This window comes from Macadamia integrifolia, unplaced genomic scaffold (assembly GCF_013358625.1).
Source record: "Macadamia integrifolia cultivar HAES 741 unplaced genomic scaffold, SCU_Mint_v3 scaffold1452, whole genome shotgun sequence".
NCBI lineage: Eukaryota > Viridiplantae > Streptophyta > Magnoliopsida > Proteales > Proteaceae > Macadamia > Macadamia integrifolia.
Window position 1 is genome coordinate 72776 of NW_024868208.1, and position 16344 is coordinate 89119.

The following is a 16344-nucleotide window of genomic DNA, read 5'->3' on the forward strand; positions in this document are numbered from 1 at the left end:
AGAATGGCTTTGGTGTTTTTCATAGAATGTGTTAGTTGAAGGGTTAGATACTAGTAGGTAAATGTATGTTTGTGTTAGAGAGAGAGAGAGAGAGATTTCTTTGGAGCTGGTTGATACTAGTGAGCGAAGGCTATTGGTCGTCACCAAAATTGGTGCCAAACCAGGTTAGAGAGAGAGAGAGAGAGAGAGAGATTTCTATGAAGCTGGTAGATACTAGTGAGTGAAGGTTATTGGTTATCACCAAAAATGATGCCAAACCAGGTTCGAAAGTCTAAAATGCTTTTAGGTGCCTCGAGGCCCAAGGGCGGGAAGAGAAGTCTTAAAGAGAAAATGGAGAATATCGAGGAAGGGGAGGATCAATGTACGGTCCAACTCTACTGTGTATCTATCTATCTTTCTATCTTGTAGGGAGACAATGGAAGGGTGTGGGGTCAGGTTGAGAAGAAATAGCCAATCAGGCAATCACAATCCAATCCTAATTTAAATCCGGTTCGGATTTTGGAGGCCCTTAGTGGTGGTTTGGTTCTCCTGTAAGCAAAAGATTTGAGTGAGAATAAAGGCTTAAAGTAGTGGGTCACGTAGGCCCAGTTCATGTCCCCGTTAAGACTGAAGAAACCCAAAATTGGAACGGCCGTTTTAAACGGTTCATCACAGTTTTAGATGATGTATCAATCGGTCATTCCCCATGCTGACCAAAAGCCAACATTGTTCGATGAAAAATGGTGGAAAATAGAAACTGACCTAGATGGAACCGATCCTTAACCCAATTTATATACTTCTAGGATTGAACCTTAAAAAATCACCTCGACCTTGTGTTGATGACTCCTTGACTCCCCCAATTTTACCCTTGCCCCTCGTCCCTTCCAAACCCATTACTCATTAGTAGTGGAGAGAAGAGGGGAAGGGTTCCATGAAACATCGATTAAGTACGGCTCTGACCTCTGAGGACCACCACAAATCACATTCCAATTAGGGTGCAGAACAAAGGAAGAATTAAGAGAGAAAGAGGGTGCGGGCAGGACAGGACAGGGCAGACGACTGTGTGTGTGGTGTGAGAGAGAGAGAGAGAGGGGGTGAGATGAGCAGGAGAGAGAAGGTTGAGGAATTGAAATCTCTCTAAAACATATGCATCTCTCTCTCTCTAGAAAGGCAGGTGTCTAGGTTATTTAGTGTAAGTATGAAATTAGACACATGACCAATCCAAATCATTGTCTAGATATCCAATGAAAAATTTTACCACATTATTCTTCCACATGGCACAACTAAGAATCTGGCCCACCATGGAAACTTTTGCCCAAAAAAGGATAAGGGGATCTCAATATCACATTTGGTGATTGTAATGTTTAAATTTGTCACTACTTGTAATGTGGTAGATATTAATGAATATATGCACAGATAGGTCCATATCATAGAACACCTCATACCACTCTCACAGTTGTCAAATATGACGGTAAGACCATAATCTAATGCATGCCTCGCTTTCTCATTAGTGGATTGGAAATGGTCCCAACCCTCAATATTTTGCAGAAAATAGCCACTAACAAAACTTGAACCCACGTCTACATGCTAGCAGCCCAACCCCTTTGTACTATAATAGGTAAGCAATTAGCTTAATGTACATCCAAAACTTCATGTAATTATGAGTCATTCTTAAAAAGGGACACGCCAATTCACATAAATGGCCGGCCCCATGCTCTCTCTCTCTCTTCCAAGACGCTTATTTTACGGATTTGAAATTTTACTTATTTTGGCAAACTGGTTCAGGCCATGTAGAACCCATACTAACCCTACAACCACATGAACCAAGTCATATTAAGATTGAATGAGAACCATTCAACTTTCACTGAAAATAATGAAGAGATTTCACCCCATGTAAATGCCCAAATAGTACTCGAGCATCGTGTGAAACCTTCTCCATTTTCAAAAAAAAAAAAAAAAAAAAAAAAAAACAAGGAAAAAGATTTCAATAGAAACTCCCCTCGAAGTAAACTATCAGGTCTTACATTTTTTGCCAAGTAAAAGGATGATAGAGAAACTTTGACCATTGTAGTTTCTTCGTAGTCCTAAATTTTTTCAATACATTTTTGCCACTTGACAAACTTGGATTGAACTTAAATTTGGCAAATGACTAGAAGACCTTGGTATCCACCCACACAATTATTTCAGTCTCGGTGAACTGCCATGTGAAAGTTACTAGAGGGCATGGCATTTTACTTAGGTGAAGACCTGCGGAGAACCGCCTTCCCTTGATATCTATCTCTATTTTTGTAACAATAATAATACTGTGACTCCCTTTTGAGGCTCTTTCCCTGTATTTTGGGGCTGAAACTTAATCAATGAGATGGATATATATTGATCCATAATGATGAACAACTGCATTATGAGTGGTCACAAAACAAAACTGTCAGTAATGGAGTGAGAATATCATCTAAAGTTGCAAGTTCTCATTAATGATTATCAAAACTTGAAATGGCTCAAGATTGGAGGCTTTAGGGTTGGGTCCAGACTTTTCAAACACCACTCCCCCTTCCTCATCATATGTAGTAGATCATGGATTCATGGTAACCTGATGGTGTGAGTGAGCTCTGACCAAATAATATCATCCTCAAGAGGATAAACAATATAAAACTCATTTTCGGCTAGGTAGGAGTAATGTTTGAAGATCTAGTTATAGAGGTCCTCCAATTGAAACTAGGGTTTGAAAACCCGGATCTGACCCATCACAATCAGTCTAGGCCTTCTAACTCAGCTAACATGTGTTAGGTCCACTCTAATAATAATAGCCCACACCCAATATCCACCTAGGAGATGCTTGCACCATAGTATTCATGAGGAAGACTGGCCTCCCCAATCCACTCAATGACTAGGTGCAAGTGTGCTACTGTGCCATGCCAAGCCATTGCAACAAAGAGAAAATCATATCTGAACTATTAATAGAAATGCAAACAGATGTCCTCATGCCTAAATCATCTGCACTTTTACCATAAACAGCAGTACTGGTAGTGAGCATCCCATGCATACTTCCACGCCCAAAACCTCAATCTAAGCAGTAGGGCCTCCTTCTAAAGATGATAACATCACACTTCGGTTCCCACCATCATGGACCAACCTCTTTGTCCATGACAATGTGCTTTAGCTTCTTAAACTAGTTGCGGTATCATCTCAAACTCCTGCAACAACCAAACCACTGTAATTCACAAATATACTGTGCAGCTGACATCTTTACGCAAAAGGTTGTCTGCACAGCCCATGTAGAAAGGCCGTCTTATGTGCCCCACCTATGTTTTGCCATGTGAAAGGATGATGTGTTCCGACCATTGAATAGACAAGAATGACCCGAAGTAACATCCTCAGCAACCAATTCTGGGGATTGAGACCCTCAAATGAAAATAACATAGGACCAGCGTTCCTAATAATAGCCAATATTGAGAAAAATATATAGGATGTGCTTGAGTTCCAAAATTCACCAACATAGAAAAAATAAAAAAATAAAAATATAAGCATTACACAGAAGAATCAATACAAACATTAACTGTCCCTAACATGGATAATGTGATTTGTGGTGAGGCAGGACAGGTTTCAATAAAAGTGCTACTATACCTTAAGGTAAAGAGTAAATATGCTAAACCTTTTTTTTTTGGTAGAGTAAATATGCTAACTCTAAAACTAGATAGTACAGGGGAATAGTCAAGGGTCTTCAAATCCACGTATAATTTCCAAATATTTTGAAAAGACAGAGAAGAAAATATCTATTTCATCTAAGAATGCTAGATGAGTCTCATGAGACAGGCATGATGGGTACAAGAACCTGTTCTGACCGAGTTAATCCAACTGTGGCCCAAGTGGTGCCAAGGCTACCATATCTAAACCCATCTCTAATCCATAACTGCCAATAAACTACCCAATTACATCACCATATATAGCATGTCAACTATCAATTAAATTTACTTGAAAACTTCCTAGGACAACTGAAGCTTGTTCCCCCTTTAGAAATGCATGAAGCAGTTTGGGCTTTGTCTGGCTACTTCATAGATATTTCTGTGCTCTTGGTCCGAATAGGTTGCTGTAATAAACCCAAAATGGCAAAGTGCACTAGTCCCAGCTCAAGGAGGCCCTGGACATGATTCAGGAGAAAATATAAAATATATAAACCAAGAACCAAGTTGACGAGGCTCCCACCACTGCAGGGTCTTTGGGGGGGGGGGGGATAATGTACGCAGCCATACTCTCGCTTTGTGGAGAGCCTGTATCCCGACTCGAACCTGAAACATTAGGTTGCAATGGAGCAACCTTACCGTAAATATATATATATATATATATCACGCTAATTTATGTGTATGGGTTTTCAAACTTCAGGTTATTGGCTAGCCTTAGAAAGCCAAACTCAATTACTATGATTAAAATAACTGTATTGAAATTTGCTTGGCCTTAATCTGGGTGTTGACTGATGGGTACTATTAGGCCTAGAAACTTACAACCCTCAGTGCAGAATCAGGCAAATGCAGCTCATGGAACTAACATGCCAGGGCAAATACCAGTAATAATTGAGAATGCTATACTTAATTGCATTCAAGCAGCACAAGAAGGGGGTATCAGGCATAGAAGAAGCTTACAATAACAGCATTGCAGGCAAATTGACAGCACAGCCCAAACACAAATAATATTTATCTAGAATCACAAAATAGGAATGGGGGATATACTCCACAATGGCAGTAGTGAATCCTGAAAATGGTAATCCCTGTACAATTTTAGAACCCCAATTAAATCTGATAGAAGCTAAGCAGAGCAAAAAATCCAAACTTAAAAACCGGGATTGCAATCCTTGGAAAAGAGTTTTAGCTCTCTATAAACTTTCGTACCATATACATATAGTGATGTGTACCCTTGTTGGGATCAAGCATCCTTCTTCGAAGATTGACTCCCCAAGGGGATTTAATCTCACAAAGGCGATTTTTATAAGAGTGATTCAGTGGTGGGAAAAATGAAGGGGATGGCAGCACAGATCCTTTCTCTGTTCCTCCTTAGAAAACAATTTTAGCTCTTATAAACTTTTGTACCATATACATATAGTGATGGGTTCCCTTGTTGGGATCAAGCATCCTTCTTTGAAGATAGACTCCCAAAGGGAATCAATCTCACAAAAGAGATTTTTTCTATTAAAGAGATTCAGTAGTGTGAAAAATGAAGGAGATGGCAGCCCATCCATCCCACTTCAAATGTGAGTTGATACAAGGACCCTAAATGGATCCACGGACCCCGGCATGAGGAACCACCCCAAGACTCGATATTCAAACTATCAAGACTCCTAAAGGACAGTTACTTAGAAAAGACAATGCAATAGAAGAACCATTTCATCCAGGACACATACTACGACATCATCACATGAGGAATTTCTTGGTTCTATAATTGGGTCTATGGTTCAAACTCAGTGATGGGGACATCCGAGTGGGCCATCTGAGTGTACCAGAGGCGCTGCCACAAAGACCAGCCAGTTTTACTATGGCTGGAACACATCTTCATGGAAGACAGCTGCAAGGAAGAAGGAAAAGGAGACTGCCGCTAGTCTCACCCCTCTCTCTCCTTTGTTCTGATTTGCACAGCCAATCGTGGGCCCCACCCTGGACAGCTACCGCAGATTGAGAAGATAGAGAGTTGATGTGATTTGAACTATTGGTTGAGTACTTCAATTGTCTTTCTAAATTAGTAGTCTTTCTTTACTTATTCCCCAAGTCTTTGGGTTAGATTAGGAAGCTTAGTAATCCATTTTACTTGCCCCCCAAGTCTTTGGGTTAGATTAGGAATCTAGTATTCTCAAGTTAATAGTTTTTTAATTTTTATTATTGGACTATAATTAGGATTTTTATTTTTTTTTAAGGCCAAGGGCATTGAAGATTTAAGAAAAAAAAATCTCTCTTCTAATTGTTAGTCTCTCACTATCTCACTCTCTCTCTCTCTCTCTCTCTCTCTCTCTCTTTCCCCCTCCACCCCAAAAACAAACCTCGATGCTCTCTCTCTCCCCTCTTTCCCAATGTGAAGCAGGCTTCCCTCTGCCCTTGTGAGCTTTTCTTCTTCTCTTCTCATTAATCTGAATACAAGGTAAGGATCCAACCTCCCCTTTACCCCTCCCCTCCCCTCCCCTCCCCTCCCCTCTCTTTTCTGGTTTCTTCTCCTTCTCCCTTCATTATTCCCTTTGCTGATTTATCTGTAATGCCCTACTGCTACTGTTTTGAGTGATTTTCTGACATTAAACTTACTTGCTGTTTTAATTGGTTGATTGGACTGAGGAAAGTAAAACATCTAAACTCTAGAATACTTGACTTAATTTGTTCTCGAACTGATGATGCGCTGCCATGTTCCCTTCCCCATATTACCCAATTGAAACCTAGTTAACTTGCATGCTTCTCTCAAGGTTATTATTGTTCATTGCTACACTACTTTCTGGTTTTGACCTGCATGTTCATCATTTTATTGTGCTGCCATCCTTGTTCCCAGCCCCAGCTTAAGCTCTATTGAACCCCAATGTAGTCCACGTGGACAGCCACCGTAGGAACCCCTATTTTCTAGGTACCCCCCTACATCACTCAGGATGAAACCATTAACACCCACATATTAAATAAAATTTTCTAGAACCACAAAACAAAAATTGGTTTAGACATTCATTTATGTCTAGCATGAAGGTTCCCACTAAAGATTCTACCTCAAAACTTTTTTATCATTGAGTTTCCAACCAATGGTTGAACCAAGTTGACCCAATGGTAGTTCTCTATTTGTCCACTACTCAAACATTTCCTTGCACTTATATAAAGACTAAGACTAAAGATTAAACAAGTTGTAAATGTAACTGACAACAGTAATGATGATCAAAATAATCAAGCAACTAAAACTAAAATTCAGAGAAGCTAACAACAGTTGATAAAAGCTTAGACAAACCATGAAAAGAAATAAACACACTTGCAAAATGTTTTCAGGAGAAAAAATTAAACTATTTGTCGAGCCTCTAGGAAGCCGTCCCAATTTAGTTGGGATAAGGCTGAGTTGAGTTGCATTGTTGAGCCTTTAGGAAGCCGTGATAACTCTTTGCTAACAACATTGTTGATAGTTCATGAGAAGAAACTAAAGTCATACTGTCCAAGACTTGCATATTTTTTTAGTAAATATTTCACCAGGTGAAACTCTTGATTGTGACTACCATAATGCCTGTATGCAACTGCCAAGGTGTAACACATGCACTGGCTCCCAATAGGTCTCATCATCTTCAGGTGGCTCAATTCCCTATGGTAAGGATATTCAAGTTGTAATTCTAATTAAGAGACAGTCCAATCATTGCATTGGATTAACAACCAGGAAAAGGAAAAAGGTAATGCAAAAGTACATTCAGGTTTTTATTAACAGTCACATCCATTAAAGGGCCTAGAAATTTACCTCCTAAAATACAAGATGTTCAAGATTAGGCATTTGGTGGAGCTAGCAGATGAGCATTCTTATATCAGATGCATCAGGCCTTAATCACCAAGGTGTTTAGATTAAAAAATGTAGGAAAATGGTTTGTATTTCCATATTCTTCCAAGAACTTTAGACAAAAGAAAATAATGGAACACAAGTAAAGAGTGAGCAAAAAATTTGAAACACCTCAAGGGACAAAAAATGTCAAATTTCATAATGGAAACTTCATATGGAAGTAGCCCAAAGTGATCATTGGTGCCAAAATTTGACAAGGGTCTCATCCATAGAAGGATCAGAACCCACAAATGGATGGACCCTACCTAAGAAAAATGACCATGAAAAATAGCAATTAACCATCAGTTCTGTGAACTTTCACTCGGAACACTTTTTTCCCATCATCTAACATCATGGGGATGAAAAGTTGACATTATCTGAACATGCTGATTTCTGGCATAAGCATCCCTCAAGAAAAACCCAGCCAGTGGTGTCCCCCCAGATCAAATGTTCAAAACACAACAAGCTTGTAATCCATATGGTGAGACTGCAAGGATTAAAGTATCGGTATCGGTCGCCGTATCGGTCGGCCAAAATTAAGATACGTATCGGAGGGTATCATATCGCATCGAAGATATGCTAAAGATACACACATAAATGGATAGGAAACATTTTTTTAAACACTTTTGCATAAAGAATTTGTTAAAAAAAACTATTGATAACATGTGTTATGCATAAACACCAAATTGAGGGTATCGCACTAAGAATTCAAGGTTTGTAGTTGTCCCATAAATGTAAAATCCTTGGTCGCAACCTTGATTTCCACTTTAGTTAGAGAGAAATATGGCTGGCAGCAATTTTGGAATAAAAACCTCTCAAAAAATCATGTTTTTCTGACAAATTACCCATTTTGGCCATTATATGACCAGAGCTCACTGTATCGGTACATATTGATACTCACCGATACGTACTGATCGATACATATCGATACTCATCGATACGTACAGATACTCACCGATACGTATTGATCGATACATACCGATACGTACCAATACATACCGAAATGTACATTTCACCTCAATTTTATATTTTTCATAGAGTCGTATCGATGTATATCGTATTGTATTGATGTGTATCGGTGGTGTATTGATGCATATCAGTATGTATCGTAGGATATATATTGATACAAAAGGATTTCAAAAATTTCATGTATCGTATCGGTGTGTAACGTATCGGTCGGCTAAATTTAAGATACGTATCGGAGGGTATCGTATCGGTATCGGAGATACTTTAAACCATGGGTGAGAGTAAAGAAGGAAGCAGTTATACCCGAACTGAACTTGATGCTAGTGTTTTGACATTAGAGAGCCATTGAAGAAGATCACAAGTGAGGTTTCCATTGCGGTAGTCATCCATCACACCAATGTATGCACCAACTATTCTGGATGGGTTATCTATTGAATAGAATTCTGCTTGATCTGACATGTGCTTGAAGGATACAAGATTCAGAGCACAAAGGTCAATTTCACACGTCAGTGGTGCATTATGGTGCTCAATATAATGTACAGCCAAGCTCGAAGGTGCAGGATTAGAAATACTAAGGGTCCCATCCTCACATTTGCATACTTCTATGACAAGGTCTCCTGGGACTAGGCAGATAGAAAAGAATTCTGGGTTAAATGATCAGCTGGAAGTGTAATAACAGACGCAAAATCTTGAGGCTTGTAAAGCTAATGCAAGTAGGAAATTTTTAAGTAAGGGTTCAAGCTTATCTCCAAGTATGTCAGTGAATTACACAAGAAAAGGCAGCGGGGAAGCTCAGAGAGTTCCCCCACATAGATCATAAGACTAAGTTTTTGGATGTTATGCCTACCTGCAGCAGTTCCATGAAATAATTAATCAATTTCTTTTTATGCTCTGAACCTTTTAACCAGATTCGACATCATCCCATCATAAAAGCTGAAATTGGGGATGAAGGTCCATCGGTCCTCCCATCTTCTTGATAATACACTGGTTGCTACAGCACATTTAGTGGGCAGGAAGGAGAGAATATACTGAATAATAGAGTCAGGCAATTTTCTGATGTGATCCTTGACCTCACCAGAAAGCATCTATTTTCAGTATTGGACACAAGAGCAGCTGCTTCCATGATTTCAATGCTGCCCACTCAATAAGAATTATCAGAACAGACTTAAACTTGGAAACCATCCAAATTTCAAACTTGGTTTATCTCACCCACAATCAAATCAAATAACTACAACTCCTAGAAAATGTAGAAGCTAAAAAGAATGTCAATGACCTGGGCTCAAAACCCATCTTCACTTGGATGTTGGACCTACCTTTCCCCATCCAAAGAAAAGGGAGATAAAAAGAAGAATATCAACTACTTAAGACAACTGGTAAAAAAAATAAAAAAAAAAATAAAAATAAAAAAAAATCATAATCCCACACCCTAACAATGAATGAGAGAAACCATAATTGACAGAAAACTGAATGAAATGTCTACAAAGACTTCAATGCACACCCATCGTCAATTAAGCCAACGCCAGTTTTTTAAATCTCACCTTACACAGACAGATGAGACAGGGATAATTGTCACTTATAGTGTCAAGAGAACCATAGTTGTCAGTTGTAAGAGACTTACAGCTGAATTATGGGAGAATGATTGGGCTTGTCTAGAAAGATAGAAGCCACCATTATTTAAAGATTGGAGAAGGGATTACAAGTATGAGATGTCAGGTAAGGATGAGTCACAATCCTTATCCTAACATGTGTAAAATGTGCACAAGGGATCTAGACACATCAACGCCCCCCTCAAGTTAGTGCATATATATCACGCATGCCAACTTGCATATAATAGGATGAAAAACTTTACAATGTAAGCCCTTTGAAAACACACCAGCTAACTGATTCTACAAGGTGACAAAAGGAATGCAAATGGAGCCTTGCACAAGCTTCTCTTCAATGAAATGATTGTCAATCCAAATATGTTTCATCTGATCATGCTGTACCAGGTTATGAGTAATACCTTAATCCATACAAGCTCATAGACAGCTTATGTTATCGCCCAATATTCTGCCTCAGCACTGGATCGAGAAACCCTTGATTGCTTCTTACTTCTCCATTTAACCAGATTACCTCTAAGGAAAGTGCAATATCCTGAAGTCGAACGCCGATCATCAACAGAGCCAGCCCAATCGGCATCCGTAAAGGTTTTGAGTCTAAGGTTGTCATTGTTAGTATAAGATTCCCTTTCCAGCAGCGTACTTTTAGGAACCTTTGGATACGATATAGCCTCAAGATGAAGAAACCGACTGACAATCCCTACAGTAGAGATGATGCCAGACTTCCTCAATTAAGCTAACTTGATTCCTTATAGTTTTTGTTTTGAGGAGGTCTGGCTTCCTCCATAAACTAGTATCTTCCTAAAATTTCTCCTTCCTCTTATCTACATCTGCCAACAGAGAGAGGGAAACGCCACACCCCTAGGTATGTAACAACTTGGTATCAGAGCTAGCAAATGATCCACACAATATGGAGCAAAATTTTAACAAGAATCATGATATTTAAGCTAGATATTCAGCTTTGATGAAATCATGAAAAAGAGACTAGCATTGTATGATAATTTAACTCCTTTGCACAGATTAATAGACCGAAGTAAGAGATAGCAATCAATGCAATTGAGTTGGTACCAATTTCACCACAACAATAGTGCACCCAGAGCAGCCAATGAAAATGAAGAAGAAGAAGAAGAAGCCCAATCAATGCAGATCATGCACCACTTCCTTCAATGTACGCATCTCTAAACCCACAAAAGCTGAAAATCAGATTATAGCCCTATTAAAGAATGCAAAGTCTATGAAAAAGGTACTAACAAAAAAGGTGATACAATTCTCTACAACAAAGTCAACATGTCGTGAGAAGACCATCGCTCGAAAAAATATTTCTCTTCCTTCTTCGTTTATTGGGGTTTTACCATTAGGAAATGGGAACTTGGGGGGCCTTACTTCCGTTAATTTCATTGCTCATGAGTACAAGCGCAATTCCAAGGGGGAGGGAATGCTACGTGCCCATACAAGCATGAATGGTTCTTGCATCGGAATAGTTAGTGGTTACGTAAGGAGATATATGTGGTTGTTATGTAGGATTATACGTGGGAGTTGTGGTTAATATAGTAAGTTAGGTTATTAGGATAGTAGGGTAAGTTATTAGGAGTTATTGGAGCTATTTGAGAGTTATGGTTAACTTTTAAAAATGTGGGTTACATGGAGTTATATGAGTCCGTTGTAATCCATTATCTATTGGTAGCAAAAGAAGAAAGAAGCAACTTTGAATTCCTAAATTATATCTTAAAGAGAAGAGGCCAAGCATCCTCAACTAAGCCAACTGGATTCCCTACAACCTCTGTTGAGAAGGAGGTCTAGTTTCCTCCCTAAAGTCAGTATTTTTCCTACATTTTCTCCTTTCTCTTATCCTACGTCTGCCAACAGAGAAAGTGAAACGCTGCACCTCAACGTACGTAACAGAATTATGAAGTCTTTGTAAAATATATTCTGGAAATAGTAGATTATAGGTTGAGGGGCTGAAAGACTAAATTGTTATATATGTCTGGACAGATAACATTGACAAAACCTTGCTTTCCACCCTTCCAAGTTATCTTCTCAGTACCCTATGGTTTATGACATTTACAAGCACATAGTTTGTCAACAATACCACTATTGGAGATCAAGGCATATTAAATCTGAAAACCGAAAAGTTAGCATTTTGGTGGAGGGCCGGTTAGGAGAAGGGAAATCTGAGATGAGAATCAGAGTGGAAGAAGTTCACACACACTAGCCCATAAGCTAAATGCAACCAACTCAATTCATATTTAGACTAAAAAAAATAGAAACTCAATAAAATTTAAACTGAAAATTTCACCACTACTCAATTCATATTTAGACTAACAAAAATAGAAACTCAATAAAATTTAAACTGAAAATTTCACCACTTGTCTAATAGCTACCGCAAAATGAAAGATTACATATCTTTCCCAAATAAAATAAATCCTAAATTTCCTACTAGACAAATACCAATCTTGGACTTGGTTCTTGGTCGGAGCATTCAAATGGGTTCAGCCTGGTCCAATGAATCGCTCCTACATCACATTTCTGACCAAGTTAGCCTAATCTGTCCTCCCAACCCTGACTTCTTGCCTTCTAAGCTTACCTAAAGTCAAAACTGTAAACATACTTCTTTGAAGCTGACTTTATGTCTCGGAATCATCCTAAGGGTCAAGACATTCTAAGTAAACACCTAATCTTGAAATTTGGGGGGTGGAAAACTATTTAGGTCTTTGTAGGGATTAGGCTGACTATAAAAGCTCCTTCACACAATCACACCACAACGGGCCTAGGTAGGCTGGTAGGGACCATATGAGGCAGTTATTCGTTGGGTTTTCCAATAAAATCAAATGAAGTTCAACACCTAGGCATATTGACGGCAATTTCCTCCATTTGGATGCAAGGGGAAATTAAAGGGAAGAGAAGTGAAAAATTTCAAACTTAAAAAAGGAAACTTTTGTATTCATTACTCAATATGATTGTATAAATTACTTAAATTTCTTACCATATTTAGTAATGATAATTTTAGATGTAATTTTTATTTCACTTTTTAAACCCAAGGGATTTTAATGCAAAGTAAAGTGATATTAGTAACCAATTGTGGAATAATTTGAAGTTAGTAATAAAATCATATGGGGTGATGATTATAATTTATAAAAGGGGAAAATGTTGGGTATGCCGCCGATTTCAAATATGCTAGCACCCATTGTGTCTATCTCTCTCTTCCCTTTTTTGAAATGACCCTCTTATCCTTCTTGAATGATACTCCATCATATGATCCTATTGGTGCTATCAACTAGCATACTTGATATCGGCGGCATACCTATCCTTCTCCCTTATAAAAATTTCTTTTTTAGGTTGAAAGTTTCACTTCCCTTCCCTTTAATTTTCCTTGCAACCAAATGGAGCCTCAGGTATCACCCTGGCTCTTGATAGAGGAATCCAAATACTAGAATTAATGTCTCTCCACCCAAGCCATCAAATTATCAAGGCCAACTCCATCAAGGGTGGCAATACAATCCGTTAGTAGAAATCTTTAGGAGACTACGTAGGTCTCCATAGGGATGAGGCTGACTATAAGCTCCTTCACACATCTCAACCCACACCCCCCCCCCCCAAAAAAAAAAAAAACCCCAAAGGTTTTAAAAAACGTTGAATGGTTTGCTGTGATTTTGCAAGGCATTGTAATCTAAAATAGGTAGCTGGTAGACCCACCTTGGATTATCATCCCACAGTCTGTATACTATATAGACATAATTCTCACTGTCAATAGCATAATAAATAGAGAATTTAGAATGTAAATGACAACACAACACTCTGGCAGGATATTTTAAGTTTTACTTTGCTTTTCTCTTTCACAGAGATCTTTCCACAAACAAATAATCAGCATTCCACAGCAAATCATTTCAGATTATCAAAATCAACAAGCGAACAACGTATCAACAACCCACCATTGAGTAAAGATGATGAACATAAAACCTATCTTTCATATAGAGAAAACATAAACAGTAAAGAAGTAAAGAAAGCCAACTGAACTGATATCTAATAAACAGAATTTCTACCTGTATATCCTCTTTCGCATTTATGTCATTATTTCATACATGAAACCATTAGAAAAGAGGGAAGAGAAATCAATTAAAAGAGATGCAAAGGGGTTAGAGATTGAGGAAACAAACCTGCAATTCTTGTCCAGTGAATCAGTGACGAAGGCTTGAAAACGTAATATGAGGTTGCCGAGAAGGGGCACGCTGTTTCTAAAATCAGAATCGGATACGTCGAATCGGCCTCTCAGAGGAGTAGTTTCTGGGACCGATTCCGGCTATATGATTCAGAATCGACGATTAGGGCACCCGGGTTTAAAATCCTTGGGAATCGGTCACCGAGAGAAGAGGTTTTAGATCTTTATCTGGATTCATTTCAATTATAAGGAGGGGTAATGTGCGAGATTGAGAGAGTGAAAAATTTCGTTGCCTTACCCTGAATGTTGAGAGGTTATTCCATAAAATCGTAATATTCATACTTTGCCTTTGAACCAAGCGCCCCTTTAATTATAAGAAGGGGGAATGAGGCAAATCCCAACAATTATATGCGCAAAAAGAACTCTGGATAGGCAAGGCCAAACATTCAAAATTTTAAACTCCAACCTAATCAAATTTTGCATTTTTTTTATATATATATTTCAATATATCAAAATTTTCAGTTTTATTTTGCCCCTCCAGATCTCCCTCGCTCTTCATCACCAATTTCTTCTTAATGGAATGTTGATCTTGATTTGTCTACCACAAATTGCACATGGGTTGCTTTTGTGGGTAACTATGATCTTGTAACAAAGGAGTTAGGGGTGGGGCATATTCAGATCGGTTTGTATTAGTCTGAATCGAATAGAAATATTCTTGATTTTCTTTTAAAATACAATTTTTATTTACCTTTTTAAGGATATGTTCCATCGCTTTTGGACACCACATGCTACCAAGTACGCTAGGCACTTGTTATTCCTCAAAATTGAGATTGATTTTTCCTTGCAAGTTGATTTTTATATAATTAAAAGTTTCGAGTCTTCCCTGACATAACATCTCATATTTTTCCTCGCATGTTTCAAGTGGACTACCGGTGACTAATTAAAGTCTCCCTAACTTGTTATTTAATATCTTTCCTTGAAAGAAAGAAAAAAAAAAGGTTAAATAATGCCTTCCCCCTTACCTTGCATTCATGAATCGACCTACCTTCACTCATTTATATTGATTATGTGAATACATAACAAGTGCCTTTAATGGCTTGAGTAGGGAAAAAATTAAGCTTGAATGGTAGATTTCATTGCTTCATTTGTCATCGATAATGCGTGCTTGAACTATAAACAATTATATTAAAAAAAAAATAAAAAGATTGAAGATTTTGAGATGTAAATGTAGAAGTCAAAGTGAAAGTCTCAATCTTGTGTTTACACAATCCCCAGTTCGCCCTGACCATCAAGGCAAGAGATCATAATTAGTTATCCATTTATTTCAACATTAAAGATCGGGATGTGGATGTGGGTGTGGGTGTGGGTGTGGGTGTGGGCGTGGGGGTTGGGGGGCAAGCCTTCAATCAACTGCACTAGCAGTTGTACGTCTTCTCAGGATGATTTAGTTTATAGAATCTCCAACAACCCATTTTGTGGCAACAAGTATAACCACTGATTGCCCTTTCAACTAGAATGTCTTTTACCATCTTGGTCTTCCTTTGTGGCTTCACCTTATAAAGGGTTCCAATGGTGGAGCTAAGTTGTTGCACTTGTCTCCTTTAGTGTTGGTGTACATACTACAATTAATAGTTGCTCTTGGCTGAATTGTTCTTATTGTTAAGGGTTGTCGGAATGTGAAATGAGAAAGACTTCTGGCATGGTTGGAATGTTGAATGAGAAAAACTGTTGGCATGCCAATGACTCCCTCATTAGTTTTTTGTTAGGTAACGATCCAACATTTGAATGTGCTAATTAATTAACTGATCAGGTAGTCAAAGTCATTTATAAGTTTTAGAGTAAATTAGGATCAAGATTTGGACACGAATCTGAATACCTACAGCATCTGGAGATGTGCGTCAAGTTTTTTCAATCATTGGATGATTGGGAGGTAAATGGTTGGTGTTGGAGTTGATCTTTTTCATTATTATGGGTATGCCAGGGTTTCAAGAATCAAGATCAGATCGATTGGTTACATGAATATGGATCGTAATTCCTCAAGGCCAATCCCAATTCTAGGTGATTAGGCTTTGTCTGATCATATTACGAAAACTAGGCTTATGGCAAGTTGGCAACATTGATTCGGTG

At 38.4% G+C, this 16344-nt stretch overlaps 1 long non-coding RNA gene across 8 annotated transcripts; it reads right to left on the bottom strand.

Annotated features, from left to right (window-relative positions):
• Window positions 1-1940: 1940 nt before the first annotated feature.
• On the bottom strand, window positions 1941-14614 carry LOC122063779. Of its 8 annotated transcripts, none has more exons than XR_006135462.1 (4): window positions 14216-14607; window positions 11130-11254; window positions 2983-4738; window positions 1941-2373 (listed from the first exon to the last, which is right to left on the bottom strand). It is a non-coding gene; the product is annotated as an uncharacterized LOC122063779 (long non-coding RNA). The 8 variants fall into 8 exon arrangements; XR_006135461.1 differs by lacking the exon at window positions 1941-2373 and having other exon boundaries at window positions 2900-4114; window positions 4614-4722; window positions 14216-14614; XR_006135463.1 differs by lacking the exon at window positions 1941-2373 and having other exon boundaries at window positions 2900-4114; window positions 4614-4738; window positions 14216-14614.
• Window positions 14615-16344: the final 1730 nt, after the last annotated feature.